Source organism: Prionailurus viverrinus, chromosome B2 (genome assembly GCF_022837055.1).
Source record: "Prionailurus viverrinus isolate Anna chromosome B2, UM_Priviv_1.0, whole genome shotgun sequence".
NCBI lineage: Eukaryota > Metazoa > Chordata > Mammalia > Carnivora > Felidae > Prionailurus > Prionailurus viverrinus.
Window position 1 is genome coordinate 57,765,233 of NC_062565.1, and position 24,283 is coordinate 57,789,515.

A 24,283-nucleotide genomic window follows, 5' to 3' on the forward strand; every position below is an offset into this window, starting at 1 on the left:
GTGGGTTTGAGATGCAGGCTTGGTGCTGACAGCTCAGACCCTGGAGCCTGCTTCAGATTCTGTGTCTACCTGTCTCTCTTCCTCTCCCCTGCTCGTGCTCTGTGTCTGTTTCTCAAAGATAAATAAACATTAAAAAAACATCAACAGTAAAGGTAGCCCCAGCTTGCCTATGCAGATTCACTCCTCCCCTATTCCCAGTCTACGCTGACGCGGAAGGCAGACTCCCACTCTTGGTGTCAATGCTACCAACTGAGTGCAGGGTGAACACAGGGCCAAAACAGCTGACTGGCTTTTACTGTTGAGGTTGCCATGTAGCTGCTTGTGGCACCCACCCATTCAGAAGGGAGAGCCTGGCTGAGAATAGAGAGCTGATGCCTGGTAGTGCCAATGCAAGGGACTGGGGAAATGGGATAAAACACTGTGGAAAGAACTTATGTATCAGATAACAGGTAAATCTAGCTTTGGCAGGTGAGGTCTTGAGACCCTCAGGGGCTCTCTCGACTCTTAAGGGGCCAAACATGGGTGACGAATAATTTACTCATTTTATAACTATGAGAAATAAGTGAGATGACTCATTTTCAGAAATACCAAATACAAGCTGTGCTGTCTAGTTAACAATAGGTTTAGAACCTATTGGAAATATGTGTGACCTCCTTCCCCCCACAATGGAGTCCCAAAACCTGAGACACTTCACTTCCTGGTTCTTCTTCCTCCTTTCCATTTCATGGGCTTTGTAATGACCATGGGCCAAAAAACTGAAGTCTCTGTGGCAATTCAGGGAATGTACATTTGTTCCAATCAGACTACTTTTTGCCTTACATGGGCATAGGCAACTTCAGGGTAAGGCTGTAATCTCTGTAGGACTCAGCCAATGAGGAATCAGGGGAGGGACTTGCATGCTTGGAGATAAATTGCCTGCTGTAACTGCCTCAAGTATGCCTGTCCATCAGACACCTGCTCTGGCAAGAACGTTGATTAAAGCCTCCCTTCACTGTGCTCCAAGTCTCTCTGTCCCTCCTTTGATTGGGTTAGTGTGCTTATTTTTCACAATAACTTTCATGGCAACTTGCATAGTATTTTACATAGAGTGGACAAATACAGAATCTCAGGTTTTCAGAAATGGTCCAAAATTAAGGATCAATGCCGCTAAGATGGTTATAAAGCACCCTAAAAAACTCTTCTATTTTGGGGCTGTATTACAAAACAAAATTTTGAGGACCCTTGAGCCAATGCTCCTCCTTCTCACCCAAGAATAGTGGTAAAAGCATAGCCAGACAACCTGGAAGGTACAGTGAAAGCACTGGGGAAAGTCACACCTTCTGGTGTGACTTAAAGTGTTAGTTAGGAACTTAATGTTTTTGGGGGCCATGGATAAATCTCATGTAATTTCACCTCCACTCACCTAACCTGGAATTGAAAGCTTAGTATAAAGCATCTGTATTCTGGGATAAAGTCTTGGAGTGTAAAACTCTTGAAAGCTGCATTCTGGAAAAACCAAATTAGTCTTTTTATAGTAAAGGAGAAGGCCACATATATGAAGTCAAACGAATCTAAATATTGATTGATATAAGTGCTTTAATCATATAGACCTAACCAGATTTGAAATGCGGGAAAGACACTTTTCTGTTAAAAACCGAGGAAAGCACTAATTTTAATCATGTCCTATTGATCAATCAAGCCTCATTTCCTTTTTGCTTTCATCAGGTGTTGGAAGAAGTTGGTTGTTATAAATTCATGTGGAGATGACTAACTGCGTGCATCTGTACATCAGCAGGCAGACAGAGCAGAGAGAGAAATGGAAATTCTATAGAAAACGCTCTGCGGAAGGGGAAGACCACCTTATCTCGCTAACCATGAGCAAATGTCCAGAGCCCTCTTGTCCACCTTGGTATTCCATCAGCACTTCATTAGAAAGAGGTAGCTTTAACCAACTGAGATGATGATGCCTCCATACATTTCACTTCAAATTGTACCTTCAAGTTCCAAAATAGTTCCTGGAGTGCCAGATATTTCACCAATAGTTTTAATAAAATCTATTTTTGCTACCAGCTGCATTACACCTGGACCCAAAGGCTTCTCCTAGTCAGATCTTGCCAAAGATCCCATTACTAAATCCCAACTTCTTCAAAAACTAGCAAGTCAAATGTGTTTGCTGTTAACTTCACTCAAAGGATACCTCGCCACACCCTGAAGCAATTGGCAATGCTGACCAAGAAAGTAAGTGCCCTAAGCCTGAAGGACCTCAGGTAACCTTCCATGTTTGGAACCAGTGATTGAAACAATGTCACCCTCCTTGACCCCGTTTACTTTAAATGTTGTAACTTCCTGTGAACTTATTGGACCCTGTATAATTAGATATGGGAGAATATATTTACATGTAATACACTTTTTTAATTTGAAAAAGTTCTAAAAATCTTACCCTTTACAGACCTGTGAACTACATAGAAAACTGTTTTTGCAAGTCTTCCTCTGAGTGAAGTTCTTACCTGTAAGCCATAACACCAAATGTAATCCCAATTCCTGTCAACCAATATTTGCTGGGCACCTATGTCATGGAAAGAGCCAGGTACCATGGAATAAATAAGACTCACTCTGCTCTTGTTTGGGAAGATAGCATAAGTGCACGAACTAATCTTTGTAAAACACAGCACAGGTATGTGAAAAGGGAATTTAGGCAGTGAGCAAGGATTTTAAGGCCTTAGCTCTGTAACATGTGGATTCAAATGTCAATAGCTTCTAAAAGCTGCTCTGTGGACTGGCACCACAGAATGTTACCAGTGAATCTCCCCATGGCTTTTAAAATGCAGATTCCTGTGCTGCCCTTGCCTCTGAGATTTTGATTTAGGAGATGTAGAGTGATGCCCGTGATTCTGTGTTTTAAAAATGTCATCATGTGATCCTGCATAGCTTACTTCCTGCAAAAGTCAGCTCCCTTGAGACAAATTTTCTCACCAAAGTAAAAGCTTGATGGGCATTAGTTACTACTGGTCTTTAGCAGGATGCCAGGACATTGTAATTTTCTCTTTTGGGCTACATTTTAGCTTTTGACTAACATATATCTGAAAATACAATATTTATCCACTGAAGTACAACGATTAGAGGGTTTTTATTTTACTAGTGCCATATAGGGTCTACTTTATGTATGTATATTACGTATGTATATTATATGCATATATATGCATGTATATTACACTTAACAACAACACGAAGTAGGAAAACATTCACTCAGTCATTTTAAAGCTTAGTTAAAAAAATACTACCTATCTAAGTGTATGCAAACATCTGTATATTTTGGCACTGTAACTATTATAGCATACTCAATTACAAGTCACAATATGGTTAGCATATCAAATGACTGTCGTTAAGTTTCTATGGGTATTAAAAATTATCTTTAGAAAATTTAGCTGATTAAAAAAATCAAAAGATGCTGGCTTGAAAAGGATGCCCCTATTTACATAACAGCCAGATGCCTGAAAATTTTCTGCAACTAAAAGGACTCCTGCATGTATTAACTTAAAAAAATAAATATCTCTTCCTGCATTCTTTGTATCTAATGGATCATTAGCAGATTTCAAAGTTGACCACCCACAGTGTCAAGAGAGGGAAATTCTCGGCAGGAAAGTGAACAGAAATGAGTCCTTATGAATAATGTCTCTAGATGCTTCTAAAAAATAAAATCACTATTGGCAGAAATAACCCATCTCTATGTATAGGCTCTTCTATTTATAGCACCACAGCACCGGCTTAAGAATGCAAATGAGATCCCAAGTAGCTGTGGTTCAAATGGAACTTTCCTTCCTTTTTCATGAATTTCTGGCACCACAATGAGTCTGCTGATTATAAAGCAATACCCATGAACCCCCTGGCCCAACCCCCAGTCTTGTTAACAGTGTTGAACTCCTTTCAAATGAGTTGTCCGTTCTGTGTGGAGAATCTGTGTTGCAACATCCATATATAGTTTGCCTCTAGGACAGAGGTGCCTACAACGATGTTATTTCTTGAGGTAAGGCACGCCATCATATTTGACATTTTTCATTTTTTCTTTTTGAAAGTAGCCAAATGTGAAAATAATAGAAAAAAAATGCAAAGCCAAAATTATCTTAAGGCGGCCTAGAAAGTGAACTTAAAGAAACATAGTCTATATAATATACCCTCAGATGGAGAGCTCAGGGAAAATGTCCTTCAGCTTTAGGGGCTTTTATCTTTGATTAAAAAGATTTTATTAAGGGTAGAAACAAAGAAGTTGAAAAAGAATATGAGCAATAATAAAGTTATAGAATCACATGCAAAGAGATAATACACAAAATAAGGGCAATTCACAACAATGTAAAATATTTTTGTCTCCTCATGTTCTAGGATCTGTCCAGTTCAATCCTGTGGATATTTTGTGAAGGGAGATTGAATTTATGTTATAATCTCTCTTCCCCTACCCTTCCTTCTCTCTCTTAACGCCATGGTTCACTTTGTAAAATGTTCTTCATTGGTGGAGAAGGATGATCAGAAATTTCCTTCCCAGCAAGAGATATCTTTTCCATTTATTTTACCGTGGGAACCACTAGTCCTTCTGAAATGGAGTTAAAGATTTGCTTCCAAGGGAGGAACCTCAGAAAATATTAAACCCCAGACAGGGAGCTAACATGGCAAAAGTGGCCATAATCTAAATAATTTAAATGGGATATACATGAGAATGTGCCTTGCACAGTACTTGGCAATGATGAACTGCTTGTTACATGTTACAGAAAGGAGGTGGGCATGGATGAAACATACAATTAATTGAATCTGAATCAGTTAATGGTGGGATAAGAGCAAGAAAAACAAATCTGGCACAAAGAGAAGCGGGTTGGGAAAAAAGCATGAGGTAGAGGGTGTCAACGGGTGAGAAAATAAAAGGATGCACCGGGGCGTGCCCGGGTGGCTAAGGTGGATGAGCATTTGACTTCAGCTCAAGTCACGATCTCATGGTTGGTGAGTTTGAGCCCTGCATCGGGATCTGTGCTGATGCTCAGAGCCTGGAGCCTGCTTCAGAATCTGTGTCTCCCTATCTCTCTGCCCCTCCCTTCCTCACACTCTGTCTCTCTCAAAAATAAATAAACATTAAAAATAAAATAAAAATAAAAGGATGCATTAATAATTGTTGAATTATTGCAGCATTTCAACATTCAAAATTACCTCCCCCAATTAAAAAAAAATCTCAGGGTTTTAAGATTAGACTTTGTGACCAAGCAACAATTTTATAATAGATTTTCTTTTTTTTTTTTTTTTTTTCAACGTTTATTTATTTTTGGGACAGAGAAAGACAGAGCATGAACGGGGGAGGGGCAGAGAGAGAGGGAGACACAGAATCGGAAACAGGCTCCAGGCTCTGAGCCATCAGCCCAGAGCCTGACGCGGGGCTCGAACTCACGGACCGTGAGATCGTGACCTGGCTGAAGTCGGACGCTTAACCGACTGCGCCACCCAGGCGCCCCGATAATAGATTTTCTTATTTCGTGTTCATTGCAAAATTAGCCAGTCTCCACTCCCCTGCACTGTAAGGGCAATTTGGGTAGGATTTAATATAACAGAATCAGTAAATGCAGTGCTTATGAAGCTCTGGAGTTCTCAGATAATTTCCTGTGACGATAATGTGCCTATTTGGAGGCTATTTAAGACTAGAAGAGTTGGTATAAGCTTTTAAAATGCAGTTTTAACTCCTCCTAAAAAGAAACAAAAATTCTTTTAAAATATTTAAGCCAACAAAGTGCTGTTTCACCCATTCCCTTGACCTCACTAATGTTCACATACATACAATTTCTACTCAACTGTTTCCATGGTGAATTCAACTGTTGCCAGGGAGGTGGAAACAGTGCATACAGTGTTGATGATTGTTCTTTTCTGATATTAAGAAATATCTACAAAATTGCTGGGGGAGGGATTTATTCTGCACACACACAAGGAATAGTAAAGATACACATTTATAAACACTAAAACATTCTTTATGAATGTTACTATATTCCTACACTCAATTTGCACCAAGAAATTTAATTTATCTCAATTTCTCACTTATTCCAGGTCCTCCCTTTCATCAAGTCTTTTTTTTTAAGGTTATTTATTTTATTTATTTTTTTGAAAGAGAGAGATAGCACGAGTGGTGGAGGGGAAGAGAGAGGGGGAGAGAGAGAGAGAATCCAATGCAGGCTCTGCACTGTCACGCACAGCCCATTGTGGGGCTGGAACTCACAAAACTGTGAGATCATGACCTGAGCTGAAACCAAGAGTCAGATGCTTAACCCACTGAGCCACCCAGGTGCCCTTCATCAGGTCTTTATACTCTAATTTTGGTGGGGGAAAAGCAAGAAATTTAGAGGACTTGCCTCTAAATATGTTGATTTGTCAGGTTTGCTCTCACACTACAGTTTGGGTCTGCCACTTAGAACAAAGAGGGAACATGTGGAACTGTCCCAAACCTCCTTATACTGAGTCAATGTTCTGAATAATACAGATCAGAGACTATTGACTAAAAAGATGTTTAATGCCCACCCCTTGAACCACATGGTATATTTAGCTTATAGTTCTGAGGTCCAGATATAAGGTTTGCTATACAATTATAGGGAACAATATAAAATTTGCCACTCAACATTTACCCATTATACAAGAGATTATTTCCTCAGTCCCAAACCCAATGTAGACCTTCAAGTCATGTGGCTTCCTCCCTGTAGCATATCTTACACATTTATGTTAGTCCAGGTAACATTCACAATTCATTCGGCAGAAGGCTTGCATTAATTTTGGCTTTGACTCCTTTCCTTCTACAAACTGATTGTTTAGATCTTTCCTAATCTCTAAGCCCCGTGTCCCACACTCACATGAGATGACTTCATTTCACACTCTACAGATAAAGTTGCAGTCAGCAACATCAAGCCTTGACTTCCCACTCGTTTTGCACTCATTTTTCCATCCTTCTTTCTTTTTACCCCATTGAAGGAGTTTTAGGCAAAGAAATAGTCATACTGTGTTTTAGAATTATCATTCTAGGGCTATGGTGTGGAAAATGTACTGGAGTGACACTGAGAAAAGAAGGGGTTTCTCTTCCTAGCGTAGATGATGCCTTTTCCTCCTTTTTTTTTTTTAACACCTGTTGGAGGCATGTGCAGGAAACCCAGTGGTGCTCACCCCAGCAAGTTTCAGCAGCACCTCCTCAGGGGAATTCCCACTAAGCCTATGTGCCAGCTGACTTTCCTGCAAAACTCAGGTGTCCCAGTGAGTGGATTCTTAGCAAGGTCAGCAGTACTCCCAAGTGTGGCTTTCCAGAAAGTTCTGCTGGCTCTCTAGTGGGTGGCTTGTAATAGAGTTTCATAGGTCCCCAGTGAGCAAAATTCTAGTAAGTTTAGCAGCAGCCCTGTGGGTGGTTTCTCAGTGAGGTTCCTAGCATCCCAGGGGAGGGCATCCCAGTGAGTTTCAGCAATAACCCAGCAGGTGGCTATACAGCAAGTTTCTTCAGCCCCTCATTGGATAGTTTCCTCTTTCCCAGTCCTGGCCTGTGGCACCTCAGTGGACTTTTCTATTTCCAATGACCACATGCTCTCCAAAGGGGTCTAAATACCAGCTGGTGTGTGTCTTCCAAATGTGTTCCTTCTTTGATTATTCTTCCCCAGCCTAAAAGTAGGACTTACTTGCTACATTTGCTATACCTAAACTTCTAATGTACTCTATCATTTAGGAGTTAATCGTCTGTTACTAGTTAATAATTCTTCATATTAAATATTCTTAAATTACTCTGTGGTTTCTGTCTCCTTATTGGACTCTGAATCATATGCAGAGAAGCCAGTTGGGAGGAAATTATTAAAACAAATCCAAGCAGAAGTGTAGATAAAGTCAATGGAAGTGGGCATGGAGAGAAATTATCTACTAGATGGTTAGAGGAAAAATACGTATTTAACTTGATGACTGATTTCTGGTTTGGACAACTGCCATTCTTAGAACTAAAGAATACAAATCTGGAAAGAAGGAGGAGAATATAATGAGGTAATTTTTACACATGTATTATTTGAAACATCCATGGATATCCTAGTGAATATGTCAGGTAGTATCAAAATAAGTTATGTTTGAAAAAATAATTTGGTTTTTGACCAAATAATTTGGACCAGCCACTTACCATATAAATAAAATAAGAAAGATTGCACTAGAAGTCTTTATCTATTATACCTTTTGTTATCACTACTTGGAAAGATACTCATGTGTGCGGAAACATGGTATGGCAGAGTTCTAAGCTTAAATGAATATTCCTTTATGAATACAATTACCACACATGACATAGCTGTTCTTCCTGAGGACAACTTGGTTAGCTTCGTGGGGACGGCTGAGAAGCCAAGTCTATGAGATAGAGAGCTCACTGGACAGACAGCATCCCAGCTCATTTTCATGCAAGTGTTCGTGATGATGATGATGATGATGATGATGCATTTTATAAAATGAAACATCTTTGATGAGTGTTAAACTGGAAAGGGTGTCAGGGCAACAGGAGTAAACAGGGACTATCCCAAACTGGGGTCTCTGTTTAGGGTCATAATATTTTCCCCTTAGTCTATTGTTATGCTGAATGTACTAATTAAATATAAAGAATTCTCACCTAAAACTAATTCTGAAGTGGAAAGGCAATTATTTTATTTTAACTGCTGTATTACTTGGAAACGCATTTCATTAGAGTTCAAATTTACACATATTTAGGCATGACCTCAGAAGAATATTTTCTGTTAAGTTGATACAACTGAGATACAAAGCTCAGGGAACTGAAAACAGCTTTCCTGAAAAAAGAACTACTGATAATAAATCACTGCTTTGCTACCTTTGATATGTGGGCTTCTTTTTTTCTTTAATCCTGAAAGGGATAATTTGAGTTTTAAATACAAGAGGTTGAAAGTGGCTTCAGGCTTTTTCAATTAAAAGTTTAAGTTTTCAACTTCTTTGCACTGGAAAAGACTAAATCTCTTGGAATCGGTTGACATGATGTTAAAATGGACTGTGCTATTTCTTTGAAAACCATGTACAATGGCCAGCCTTCATCAAAAGGTGTTTCGGCTGGAGGCAAGCTTCTCAGTTCAGTGACCTTATGGATGGTAAAGGACAGTTTTAAAAGGCATTTATACCTAGTTAACATTATTTTGACACTCTATTAGATGTGACAATTTTCTTTTACATTAAATGGATAAAAAAAAAAGTAACAGTCAACTTTTCCTGCTGTTTCTATAGTTTCAATTAGTTTCTTTACCCTCAATTGCTCTATCAGATGGGCTAGATAAGATTTCACTATTTGGGGGATCATTTTAAGCCTCTTTTCCAGCAGTTTGTTATTTTTAAAGCTCCAATGATTCACCATAAAATGCATCTCCATCTGCAGGAAGCAATTCCTAAATTGCTTCACTCAACAAATCCAAAACCGCTAGGCTCACCATAGCACAGAAATAGAACTGGTTTGGAAAGGGATTACCTATTGGGTTCAGAAAACCTTCTTCTGAGACAGGCTATAGCACAGAACAGATCTCTGAATGCCAGAAGCAACTTTAAATTTTTTTAGCAAGAATCATTTGAAGTTTTGTTTTATGGGTTCAAACTGTTTCCTGGTAAAAAAAAAAAAGTTTTATTTCCTGGTAATTAACATTATGAGTTATCGGTTGTTGCAAACTCTCCAATCAGTTCAAACTGAATTAAAATTTTCTATGCAACTTAAAATTGTATTTGAATGGACACAAGTTTAAATACCTATTTCTTAGAATTATTAAATCATAACTTGAATTCATTTCTTAACTCATTTCATTTAAAGTTAATCTCTCTTCTTCCTCCTCCATGGTACATATATACAAAATACTAGACAGTATGGAGGAGATATTATATAATAAAGTTGAATTTTTGACATAAGTTTTATTTATGCTAACCTGTAAAATGGGGTAGAAAAATCTTGATTTATCTTAGTTGTTTTAAATCTAATTAAAATAAAATAGGCACCAAAAATGCAGGTCAAGGGACAAAGAGTTGTTTGCTAGTTTAATCTTATGTAGGAAGCTATTGCTATCCTTGGGATTTAGGAAGGTCGATTATTCTATAGAATTTTTAAAGACAGGACACAATTTATTTTAATCCTATGCCAGCACTTCTCTGAAGTGGATTTAGACTTTCACACTAGAAAGAAGAGATGCACTAGACCTTTGAATTGAAAAATTCTGCAGCTACTTTCAACCTCTGATATCAAAAATCAAGTTATCTTGTTCTAAAAAAGAACAAAAGAGAACTTGCTAATCTGGAAGTTATTCAGGAGTCACTTATTATCAAAAGTATTGTTAGTGACTATCTCAATTACTTCAGAAAACCTTAGGTATAAAGGTATATGACAATGCATAAAACAGACTGCTTAAGGGATTCCTTGTTTTATTACAGAAGGTGTCACTCAAGTCTCCAATAAACAGCTTCATACAGATATTTTTCAGGATACACCATTTGCCAAAAGCAGTGATGTCACATTGTGTTTGGTTTTGCACTAAAGTTCCTTGGAGGTGTTCCATGGCCTTCGTGAGGGGCAAAGGGCCATTTGCCATGCCTGAACTAGAGCTAGTTCACCTTTACCTTGAATCATTCATTCATTTTCAACAAACATTTACTGGACTTCTCTATGCCAGGTACTGCTAGGCCCTGTAACACTGGAGTGAATAAAACAGATACAGTCCCATTTTGTATTGAATTTGCAATCTAAATGGGGAGATAGGAATTGAACTATTGGGTATAAAATTATAAATTACATTAAGTGCTGAGAAAGAATATCATATGGTGCTACAGGAGAGGACAACAGGGGGATTCTTTTAGATGGTAGGCAGAGGGGACTTTTCCATGGAATTAGTAATTAAACTGAAATACAAAAAATAAGGAATTGGGCTAGGTGAAAATTGCAGAGTGTTTCAAACAGTGAACAACATGTATGAAGGCCAGGATATGAGAGAAAGCCTGACACATCTCAGGACCCAAAAGCAGCCATTATGCTTACAGGTCAGAAAAAGGGAGGGGATTTGAAGAACTAGGCAGAGGCTAGATCATGCAAGGATGTCTCCGATCTTGTATCAAAATATGTTCAACATTTCAGTTACATAATAGTGTGATTTTTTTCCCCTATCAGTTGATCAAGGAAAAGTGTAAAAGGAATCCTGACTAAACATCATACATGGCATAGTGTCCACCTTTCTTTGTTCAATGGGCTCATTCAGCCACCAGTCAGTCACACTACTCCTTAGTTTTTAAAGCAATGGCCTCCTACTACATTTGGAATAAAATCTAAATTTTTTTTTTACAAGGACCCATAGGGCTGGATGTGATCTGGTCCTTGCTTTCCTCTCTGACTCATCTCTTTCCACCTAATCACTATGCACCTACTTCACCTGCCCTTAGTGTAGTATGTCAAATCCCTGGGCTCAACTGACTTCAGATGTGTCTCTAATGTACAGTTCCCAGGGAACTCAAACTAAACACACTCTACTTTTCACCATGAGAAGAGTATAAATCATTTTTGCCTCGGACTGAGGACTTCTCATAGACCCTTTCTACCCCCATGAAAACACTGTCTGAAAGAGCAAGGTTAATGCCCCATGGGACAATCTCAAACAATGGTGGTCTCAATGCTTCCACCTTTCACCCTGTAGGTGAATATTTCTTGCAGACCTTCTGCAGGCTTTTCAGGAGGTCCCTGCAGAATTGAGCCCCGAGTCACTGAGAGCTGTGACTTGATAACTTCCCTTCCATTGACTTTCCCTTGCCCATTCTGTCCCCAGTCCTTTACTTACTCTTTTCAATCACCTCCAAAACACTGCCTGTACATAAGACTGTGATACAACCTCTATTTTTTGGGGGGGACCCAAGCTTTGATCCCAATCTTTCTGTTTTGCAAACCTTCTGCATTGCTCCCCACTTAAGCCCTTTGTGCTCTGCCTAGAACCATCTTCCCCTTTTGTATGATCTTTGCATGGCTGATGCCTTTTCATCATTAAGTGAAATCATTTTAGCTGAAATGTTATGTCCTGAAAGGAGACTAGCCTTGAAATGAATGTTGCCCCCAGAATGTTCATCTCTGTCATCACTCTTTTTTTATTTTTTTATTTTTAAAGTTTTTATTTATTTTGAGAGAGGGAAAGCACGAGTTAGGGAGGGACAGAGAGAGAGGGAGAGACAGAGAATCCTAAACCTGACAGTGCAGAGCCCGGATGCAAGGCTTGAACTCACGAACTGTGAAATCACAACCTGAGCTGGAGTTGGAAGCTTAACCTACTGAGCCACCCAGGCGTTCCTCTATCATCACTCTTAATGTTTACTACAACTGATCACATTTGAAATATTCCTATTTATTTCCTTATAAATTTATTTGAGTACTCATTGTAAATTTATAGATCACTTTACTACCTAGAATGGAAGCTCCAGGAGAGCAGAATCTTTGGTCTGTAACAGAGACTTGTGTTCCCAGAGCCTAGAACAATGGCTGGCATGAAATGGTTCCTGAATAAATGTGTGTTGAAGGAAATAACAACAACAAAAAATTCTATGTGTTTTCAGGGTGAGATAACAAAATAGAGAATGTGATGTTTTTTCTTTTAAGAATACATACCTCAAGCAATCTCCTGAAGTGCTGCTACTACTAAAGAGATACACGCACAGTTTCTTCAAGGTAAATGAAAAGAAGACATGAATATCTGGAATTTCGAACTAGAGCTTTCTTTTACTGACAACACTCCACTTCTTTTTAATTTTACTAATAAAATCTTCTGACAGGACAGTGATTAACTTGTGAGAGAGAAAATGGACTGGGAGGGGGCACAAGGGAGTATTCCTGGGAGTTGGAATATTATATATCCTGATCTGGGCTGTGGTTACATGGGTGTATACACATGCAAAAATTCATTGAGTGGACTCTTGAGACTACACACACACACATATATGTGTGTGTGTGTGTGTGTGTGTGTGTATACACATATTATATATATAATAATTAATATATATATTATTAATATTAATATATATATATATATATATATATATATATATATAATATGTGTACACACACACACACACACAGATCTTGACCTAGTTTGGTTCCTGGTAAGCAAAAACATAGATCAGTTTTGCAAGCATTAAGAATGCAAAGGCTTCTTTCATATCAAGTTTGTTTTTTGGATAGTCCATCAAAACCTGATTTTTGAAACTTTAGGTGGGTCAATAAAGAATACTTTGGACACATTTTTACATTTAAGTTATCAAATCACTTCATTAACATAGTGAAAGATCAATCTATATTGCAAACATTCCTGGAGAAGACAAGTCTTTCTTTCATAAAAATATTATTTTCTCTGGAAAATAGGAATTTTGTTGGTAGAAATTGCATATTAAGTTACTTTATCAGCTGTTATGAAAATAATATATTTTAAAGTTCTCAGTCCTTGGTCTTGTGAAGAAATACTCTATTGTCTGTGTGGAGCACTTCCATTTTTATTAAATTTGTATTTGCCTCTTTCTTTCCATTTGGGTCTCATGCTAAATTACATGGCTAAATTAACACCAATTTAAGTGCAGTTTTTAAATGGAAATATAATATCTTCCAATATCTTAATCACAAATTATATGTTTTATAAATAGCAATTAAGCTTTCTTGACAGTGCAGTGGTGACACATATATTCCATGTGGCACTGATAACCTAGGAGTAATTCAGTAGCATTAGGGAGGACCTAGGTTGCTGGCCAAGTAGGCTGCTTCTTTTGTGGTATGAGTTGCAAGGCTGGAAGTTCTCCAATCCAAAAATATCTGTCCATTGTTCTGTGGTTGCTCCATAAAAACCTATTTTCAGGGCACCATTCTTTTTAGGTAGAGAACTAAAGATTCTTATAGTTTAAGTACTACTTCAATGCCACCTTCTCAATGATACCCATGACCAGAACTAATTTCTTTTTTCTTTGACACATTGATACCATTCACTTTACCATTTAAATATTCAGTAATAGTTATGAAGTCCTGACATGAACCAGTCATACAGTGGCTTTGAAGATAGAGAAACAAATAAGACATGACTATATCTTAGTAAGGTTTTAGTTTAGATTAGTAGTTCTTAAAATTAGTTTCTCATCAGAATTGCCATGGGAAAATGAAAATTTGTCAAAAATTCAGATCCATAGGCACAGGAAATGGCCTGTATATTTTTTTAACAGGTTCCTAGATGATTAAGATACCCATTTCTGGTGACCTGGTTTCCATTCTTCCACAATAGTTCCACTACAAGAACCTGACCCACTTTGGGAGCAAAAAGAGAGTCTTTATACTGAACTGAGTCTCTTCAACTTATTTTAGATGTAAGCATTGGTTATGATTGTACTGCTTGGAGGGAATATTTTTCTTCCAATGTGAATGGTGGATAGTGAATGATATATCAAATATTTGTTGAACACAAAATGAGTGACTGGCAATCTTTTCAAACTGAGCTGTCTTCAGATGAAACATCTCTCACATGGAATGACTTCAAGACCTATAAAGGAACTTAAAAGTTGGCATTTGAGATTCTTTCTTTCTAGGGTGAAAAAAAGGAAACTTGATGCTCAAGACTTTTATTATGCCTTCATTTAAAAGTGTCTAAATAATTTATATGCTTTTTATTGACCAAAAGAAAATACCTTCATATTTATTGGCATGGATCACACAAAGGCAATCTTAAACCTTTGATTTTAAGGAACATTGAGTTTTCTTTTGAGTACATTTTATAAGATTAAGACTTGACTTATTTTAAGTTTTATTTTAAGATATCTTGTTTACATATAAGACCTATTCTCCATTTTTCAGGTAAGATAATATGAAATCAAGCCACAGTTGGAAATGCCCTAGTCTGTACAGACTAAGCACAAAGAGAAAAGAGAATGTATCCACATGATTGTGCACTGAAAAAATTTTGATGTTATCATTTAGATCACTGTGTTAAATATTTAGAGGATTCCAGGAATAAATAATGTTATGCAAGTTGCAACATAGCACATTTTCAAAATGATGAACTTTTAGGAATTTGGTAATGAGGTGACAATGAGATGATGAGGTGTTAAAGAACTTAGTTTCTGCTTTGCATTTTTTTTAGTCCATTATCTTTATTGCTGTCTTATAACACTTCAATCTATATACTGACCTTTTATTCTGACTGCTACCTTAACTGTGCCTATCACACGTTTTTGGGAGATGACTATAAATTACGAAAGGTTGAAAGTGCCCCCAAAAGCGTTAAATCAAATGCTATAAAATTGAGTGTTGACATTTTTCAAAAGTGCAAAAAGTGCAAGAACAAGAGTTTCAGGGTGTTGAATACTAGAGGGAAGGGAGGTGTATGTGGGCAAATCAAATCCGGGTACAGAGGATGAGGCACCTTTTATATTTGGCACAAAAGGTTGTTTTCTTACTCTTTGCTAATCAAATATAATTATGCACTTAATTGCTTTATTCTTCTTTAAAACTGACACTGGGAGGGCAGGTAACTCAGGACGCTATTTCACTGATCACAATAAAATGCAAAATGTTGACCTAGAAACAAATTGATAGAACAAGGGCCTACCAGAGATGCAGCATCTGCAGGCATAAGGACCAGTTAGATATTAATTTAAGCTTCAAATATATAAACACACTACCTTGTTCTAGGGAAATGTTAATATAGTTTTAGTTCTTGATGTTGAACATGTAGTATAATAAGAATATATAAGACTATTTTCAAAAATTTTTTAAATGTTTATTTATTTTTGAGACAGAGAGAGACAGAGCATGTACAGGGTAGGGGCAGGGAGAGAGGGAGACACAGAATCTGAAGCAGGCTCCAGGCTCCCAGCTATCAGCACAGATCCCGACGCGGGGCTCAAACTCACAGACCGGGAGATCATGACCTAAGCCGAAGTTGGATCCTTAACTGACTGAGCCACCCAGGTGCCCCAGAATATATACAGACTATTAAGTGGCCTAAACTGAGAGGACCTTAACTAAAAGGCAAATAAAAGGTATTTGTGTTGACCTTTGAAAAATGAACAAGGTGTTGAGCATAAATATTGAAGATATGTTCTATTTAAAATTTAAATAACATCTTTTCCCACAATCTCAATGATTTTATTTTTCTTCAGTTGTTAATCAAATGAACTAAAAGTATATATCAAGCTACTTGATACAGCTAGGGGTGCCTTGGTAGCTCAGTTGGTTGAGTTGCCGACTCTTGATTTTGGCTCAAGTCATGATCCCAGGGTCATGTGATTGAGCCTTGTGTCCAGCTCTGTGCTATGCATGGAGCCTGCTTAAGATTCTCTCTCTCCCTCTGCCTTTCTCCTCTGTTCATGCACATGCTCTCTGTCTCTTAAATAAAAAAAATTTTAAAAATGAATTATATTGTAGTATTACTACATGATAGAAGAGAAAATGGAGGTGTAACTATTGAATCTGCATTTTGGATTTTAGGAGATTAAAAAGAAATCATTTAATTTAATATCAGTTTTACTTTAGAGATAAAGGAACTGAGAACCACAAAGTCATCACAGCTAGTTAGCAGCAGATCTGGAACCTCTCGGAAACTACATTCCCTATGAATAAAAGCAGTAACTTTAGGACATTGCTGGTTAACCTGTCCCAGACGTTCTATGAATCTACATACTTTCTGGATGATTTTAAGACTAATGCTGGCTTTTATCAACTCTGATCTGAATCTTATAATGCTCTCAGTCTACCTGGCATCTTTCAGGTGCACATACCAACCAACTCATCCCTTTTAAAGTCTAGTTTCTTCTTCTTGCCCTTACAAACTTTCAACCCCATATTCTACCGTAAACCAAATTCTTACTTCTTTCTTCAGTGCCTTCAGTGACATATTGAACCATGTGTAATTCCTACACTTCATGCTTTTTTACTGAGCTCTTCCCTCTGCTTAGCACACACTTTCCCCAAATCTTCCTCTTTACCTGGGAAATTCTTTCAAGAATGAGATCAGACTTTTTTTTTTTTTTTCATAATGCCTTCCAAAAATTTGACAGGCTTTCTGTTGAGAAAGGCAATCTCTTGCATGCAATCTTTCAAGCCCCTCCCCTCACCCCTCAACCCCGCCAGGTTGCTTAAGAATGGCCTCAGGCCTGGAACCCTTCCTTACCAAGAGCTAAAGAGCCCACACAGCCTGTACTGGGTATATTACCTTGTGTGATATTCTTGTTTCAAGCTCAATGAGTGTTCTTTCATTCTGCTTAAGTGTGTATGTAAGGGCCCTTGGGCATGCTCTCAGTCTTCAGTACTTTAGACTCCATGGGCGGAGGGGAAGATTTGAGGGTCCATGTGCTGTAGCACAAGAGGGTTTCTTGTAGGTCAACTGCCCTGTGTGAGCTGCTGGGGTGGGAGGAGAGGTACTTGCTAGCCACGAGAGATGGATGCAACTACTGGATCTGATCTTGCTGTATTTCTACAAAGATAAGTAAAGAAAAAATAAGTAAAGAATTGTTCCCTCCAGTGCTTAACTCTTGGTGTTTCCTTGTGTGACTCTGATACCAAGACACAATAGGTTGAAGTGTCTGGAGATTTTCCCTGGACCTGGCAACCAGTGTACCATGTTTTTGCTCCCCTGGGATTGATACTTGGTGCATGGTATTCTTCTGTACACCTTCCATGAACTTGGGCTAAATGCTTCTATTACTCCAAAGCACTTGGTGGGTATTTTTTATTAGCATTTACCACATTAGTGGGATATGTGTCTGTCTGTCCAACTACACTGTAAGTTACTTGAAGATCAGTACACTGGGCGGGAACAGCTGTCCTCAATAATTTCTTAAACTGTGTTCTCCTAATTTTCATCACTCCAAACATTTCCTACTTGATTACAAAGCCCAAATCTAAATGTCCATTCTGGACCTTTTTTGTTTTTTTATAAGTACCAAGGTTTTCTTACCAGTATACCTTCCAAGCAGTTCTACTCTCATTATATGTGTCACAATGCATAGGATCATTTTTTTTTTTTTTAATAGGTCAGGACCCTCAATGTCAACTATTGCTTAAATCATTTTGTACCTAATTCTTATGTACTAAACACATGCCTAATCAGGGGAGATTATGTCTTGGATTATCTGGGTACAAGCATCCTTGTAAGAGAAAGGCAGACAGAGAGATTACTCAGACAGAAGAGGAGAAGGCAATGTGACCATGGAGGGAGAGATTGGAGAGAAGTAGACAAAAGCCAAGGAATGTTGCAACCACTAGAAGCTGAAAGAGGCAAGAAACAGATTCTCCCTCCCAGCTTTCAGAGGGAGCATGACTATGAGCTATCCTTGAATTCATCCCAGTGATACCAATCTAGCTTTCAGAACTGTGAGAGAATAAATTTCTGTTGTGTTAAATCACAAAGTTCATGATAATTTGTTATAGTAGCCAAAGAAACTAACTACAAGGTCCTACAATGTTTCTGCACTGGGTCATATGGTGTAGGTGAAAAAGAAATAGGACACTGGTCTTGACCTTGAAAAGTGGGGGTAGGGTTTGTAATGATAGGTCAGTTTTGACATGAAGGGCTATGTGCCAAAGTAAGCTGCTTTTGCTTCCCAGTGACCAATAAGCAGCAAACAGAGGCTATACATGAGGAGAGTAGCAGCATCCTTCCTGTTTCTGAGGGAGATGGGGAGTATAGAATTGAGGACATTTAATGACATTGTTGGTCTGATAAAAGTTTGATAGAAGTTTGAACCACGGCAGTGGCCACAGCACCAGAGAGGAGAAATTTTAATTTAAGAGACTTTTCTGAAGTAGAATTGAATAATTACATCATTTTTGAGCCATGTTAGGAGCCCTTCTGGGCTCAACATCTTGTCACTAATAATTCTTTCTGTTAGATTTCTGGCCTTTTGCTGAAATACATTATATAAATTGTAATAGTTCTTCTGAAAAATGATTTGAGTATTATTTTGAAAATGTTTTCATTGGAGATAATATTCTTTTAAAAATGTGATTTAAACAATCTTTCCCCATATTCTTGATAGTTTTTTTCTTTTTTCTTTTTTTTTGCTTTTAAGTGGGAACCTATGGAAAGTGAATCAACACAGAAATTTATACTATATACAACTTCCATCAAGTAAAGATTACTAATACCATCATTCAATTTTAGGTCATCTCAAATATAACTTGAATTATGAATCAAGTTACTGTAAATGAATATATCTTTTCAAATGTTAAATCCCAGAGAAATATATAAGATTAAATAAATGGCATTCTAACTATGTATTGATGGTATCATTTTGCTAATAATCAAATAGACAAGTCAAATTAGGAAGTGATGAGTTTTTAATACATGATTCTGAAGAATAAGTGCAGTTATTATTTAAATGAAGTGAATAAACATGGAGTCACTGCCAGGCTGCTCTAAACTAATAATAATTACTTTATAAAAGGTTAATAAATGTCAAGTAAAGGCAGCTATGACCTGCTAAAGGTTAAGCTGAAAACAGCTAAAATGAAAAAAAGAAAGTGCTGATTATTACATTTATTGACTGACACTGACACTCAGAGAATAGACAATTCTAGAATGATTAATTGATAATTAAATTTCAAACAAGCATCTTTAACCTCTAGACATGAAGATAATTTAAGGGCCCTACCATACTCATGCTGCTTACTAATGAACTTCCCTTTCCTCTTCTTTCTAAGGTTCAGCAAAATCAGTGGCTAGTTTTATTTCTAAGTATCTTCATAACACATGTTGAGTTAGTGGAGAAGATATTCACAAATAGATCTCCATAGCACAGGGTGGGTAGGACCCCAAATGTCACATTCCTCCCCCAAATCCAACAGAGGTTCTGGATCACACTGGGAGTGATGCTAAACACTCAGCTGGGGATATAAGTACTTTATGATATGGTATTGCCTTCTTCCCTTGATTTCCCTCTCACCACTCCCTCAAAATCATATGTTCCAGCTACTACACTACTTGTAGTTCCCTCAAATACTCCATGCTTTTGCCTATACCCAGAACGCTTTGTCCCTTCTTCAAATGCTAGCCTAATTCTCATTTATCTTTCAGCCAACTATTCATGTCATCTCTTTTGGGAAGGATTCCTTGATCCCTCTAGGTGGGATTCCTTTTTCATTGCATTGACCACAGTACAATTACATTTTAGGTTTACTCATTCTTCTTCCTAGCTCAGCTGTAAGGTCGTTTAGGTCACAGAAGCTAGCCCATTCGTTTTATATATCTAGTATTCAGTAGAGTGTTTGGGCCACAGAAGTTGATCAATGAACACCTGGTGAATAAATGCGTAGATTTTTTTTTTTTTTTAGAAATAGGGAGACAAAATTTGGTCACTAAAGCCTACAGGGGGTAGTCTTTTAATTAATCTTAGCTGAAACCTAAATTATTTATAGCCTGGTGTCACAAGTATGTTTTCCAGAGAGAAGGAAGGCACCTATTTATTTACCGAATTTCCCTAGATATTAGCTTTTTCCCCTTAGTGCAATAATCAGAAAATAATCAGATGTAGCTATATAGTTTGCTCTGCACCTTCCTATGAAATCAAACTTGTTTAGATTTGTTTTTTCTGTTACCCACTTCTGGTAAGGCTATTTAAAAAAGTTATAATGTTTTTAATGACACTGAACAGACTGCAGGGGTCATTCATGTTTCTTTTTACTTATTTTTTCTTAGCCCAGAATAACAACATTAACAAAGGCATCAGTCTTCTTTAGATGCAAATGTTTAGTATATTAAAATATACATACTTTTTGGTGGTGCCCTGCTGTGGAATGCCCTTGCTTTGCAATGAGCTTTATTATCTATCAGAAAATATATGTAATAGAAGGTGGTCCTTGAGAAATCAAATTACACTTAATTGATCTTTATAGCAAACAAGAAAAGTCTTTGTACATCATGTGGCCTTCCCATATGTTCAGGTCTCAAATAGATCCTAAGGGTTGAGGCTGTGCACGTGTACACAGAGACCAGAGAGGTCCCACGTCACCCACCTGTCCTTGGCTGACAGAACCTGCATGCAGGTGCAGAGATTATGTGAGAGAACCTGAGAAGAGTTGAAAATGATCTAAAGGTTTAATATTTCCTCCAGCTCACACACAGATCCATCAGCAGAAAATGGGAGCCTTACTAGCTTGAGGTGCTAAACAATCTTGTAATGCCAAACTATACAAATACATGGATGATCTCAAGGAAGGCAATCTTAAAAATAAAAACAAGGAAAATAATAACTGACTAGCATTATCAGTGGCTGAACATTTTGGTGAAGACATACTTGACAAATTTAGTCTAAGCAAGTTTACTAAACAAAGAAAAGAAAACAACATACCTTAGGAGGGAAACAGAATCCAGGGTTGCTACAATATATTATTTAAAAGGTGAGTGTTTAAAAACAAAACAAAACAAGACAAAACGAAACAAAACAAAGCAAAACTATGAGACATGCAAAGAAATAACAAAGTGTGATGTAAGGGTACCAGGGTGGCTCAGTTGGTTAAGCATCTGACTCAATTTCGGCTCAAGTCATGATCTCCTGGTTGTGAGATTAAGCCCTGAGTCAGGCTCTGCACTGAATGTTGAGCTTGCTTGGGATTCTCTCTCTCTCTCTGCCTGCCCTACCCCCCATCCCCAAGCTCATGCTCTCTCTCAAAATAAATAAATAAACATTAAAAAAAAAGAAAGTGTGACAAATATATAGGGGAAAAAAGCAGTGAATACAAAGAAGCTCTCTGAGGGTCCTCAGATGTTGGATTTAGCACACAAAGATTTAAAAGCACTTCTTACAGATATATTTAAAGAACTAAAGGGAATTATATTTAAGAATTAAGGGAAAGTAGATGACAATCATTTAGTGAATAGAAAATGAAATAAAGAGATGAAAATGAGGGACACCTCGGTGGCTCAGTCGGTTGAGCATCTGACTTTGGCCCAGGTTGTGATCTCACAGTCTGTGAGTTCGAGCCCCATCTCGGGCTCTGTGCTGACAGCTCGGAGCCTGGAGCCTGCTTTGGATTCTGTGTCTCCCTCTCTCTCCCCATAACCCACTCGCATTCTGTCTCTGTCTCTCTCAAAAATAAATAAATGTTAAAAAAAAATTTTAAAAAAAGAAAAAAAAAAGAGAAAATGATTGAAGAGTAGAGAACCAGGGGAGCCTGGGTGGCTCAGTTGGTTGAGCATCCAACTTCAGCTCAGGTCATGATCTCACACTTGGTGAGTTCAAGCCCTGCATTGGGCTCTGCACAATAGCACAAAGCCTGCCTCAGATTCTCTCTCTCTCTCTCTCTCTCTCTCTCTCTCTTTCTCTCTCTCTCTCAAAATAAATAAATATTAAAAAAAACATAGAAGTAAATGGAAAATCTGTGATTGAAAAGTACAATGACTTAAATGAAAAATTTACTAGAAAGGCTCAACAGAAAACTGGAGATGCTAGAAGAAAGAATCAGTGAGCTTGAAAATAAATAAATAGCAATTATCCAAACAGAAAAACAGGGAAGCACAACTGAAGTAAAATGAATAGTCTCTGAGATATGTGGGACAACATAAGTCATACAGACATATGTGTAAAGAGTCCTAAAAGGATAACAAATAGAGGAAGGGGCATAACAATATTCAAAAAAATGGCTAAAAGCTTCCCAAATTTTATGAAAAACATTAATTTATAAATCCAAGATGCTCTCTTTTTTTCCTGTTATACTCATAACCTTCTAATATTCTCCATAATCTATTGAATTAGTATGTTTATTATCTCTTCTCAGCACTAGAATGTAAGCTCTGTGAAGGCAGGGATGTTTGTCTCTTTTGTTCAGAACTTAGAACGGTACTCTGGACCCCAGCCATCCTTGGTAAATATTGATGGGATGCAAGCAAAAGCATTTCTCTCATGTAGCAACAGACGTCAACTGGGAATGACCAGGCGATGTGCATGGGCATTGCCCCTAATTTATCTCACTCACTGATCATGTGAGAAGGGTACAGAAAGACTGCAGGATCTAAGATGTTCTGGAAAGGTGAGATTATACAAACATTTTTATTTATAACCAAAATTTCATCTTTTTTTCATATACAACTCCATCCTTTCACTGCCCCCCGCGCCACCCCCCCACCAATTTACTCCAAGGTGAAAGATAACTAGACCAGTATTATTCTATTCTTGTTATGCTTATTTTTTTGTGGCTTTTCTTGCACAATGTCTTTAATATATGAAAGAGTGCTACATGCAATTGTGGTAGCTGGGAGTGGTTCTGTAATATCTCTGTTTGCCTCATGGGCTTCTGTGTCTTAAGTGTCTTCATTTCATGGTCTTGGGAATATAAACACTGTGTCACCTCCTCTTCCTTACCTTTTCCATTTTCTCTGAATGACTTCTTGACTTGAATTATTTCTAGTAACTCAGTCTGATATATTTATTTTCTTTAAAAAAATTTTTTTTTAATTTTTATTTATTTTTGAGAGAGACAGAGACAGGATGTGAGCGGGGGAGGGGCAGAAAGAGAGGGAGACACAGAATCCAAAGCAGGCTCCAGGCTCCAAGCTGTCTGCACAGAGCCCGACGTGGGCCTCGAACTCATGAGCTATGAGATCATGACCTGAGCCGAAGTTGGACGCTCAACTAACTGAGCCACCCAGGTGCCCCTGATATATTTATTTTCTATGCTTATCATAATAGAATCTTATTTGGACTTAAAGTTTTTTTCCACCTTTACACTCTACTCACTCTTGCTACACTTAGCAACTGACTGTCCAGCAATGGAATCCATGCCAACTAATTTCTAAGACTAGCAATTTTAACGTGTGGTTCAAAATAGCTAGACGTATGCATAACCAGCTAAGGAGAGGTGTGTCAGACATTAGACTCTTCACCTTATTTAGAAAAAAGAGGAGGTCTTTCAAAATTGATCAAATGGTATGGAACAGGGCAACCTTCTAAATGACATCCTTGGATGTTGGCAAGTATGGACTGAACTGGGGAGCTGACTGAATAGTCAGGCCAGAAAATGGAATCTCTTTTCTGTCGTTCTTGTGGAAGGAACTGAGAAGTGTCTGCCGTGAAGCTATGAAGCTTGAGTTTCAGGTTCCCACAGTTGTATAGGCCCCTCCCAGAGAAGTCACAGGTATTTTGTGTTTGTAATTCTCACTTATTTTCCTTAGAAGCCTCCCCACACTACAAAAGCTTCAGGGCTCTACAAAACGCAGATTTACCTCTGGAAGGAAAACTTAGGTTGATTACTGGAAAGAAACAATTTTATATGGGTCAAATCAGACAAACTGGAAAGGTCTCTTTTGCT

The 24,283-nt window shown here is 37.8% G+C and overlaps 1 protein-coding gene across 1 annotated transcript in view; it reads right to left on the reverse strand.

The window, feature by feature from the left end:
- The window catches only part of EYS (eyes shut homolog), a 1,626,372-nt gene that overhangs the window by 134,299 nt on the left and 1,467,790 nt on the right, over positions 1-24,283 (reverse strand). The gene's annotated exons all lie outside the window — the stretch shown is intronic.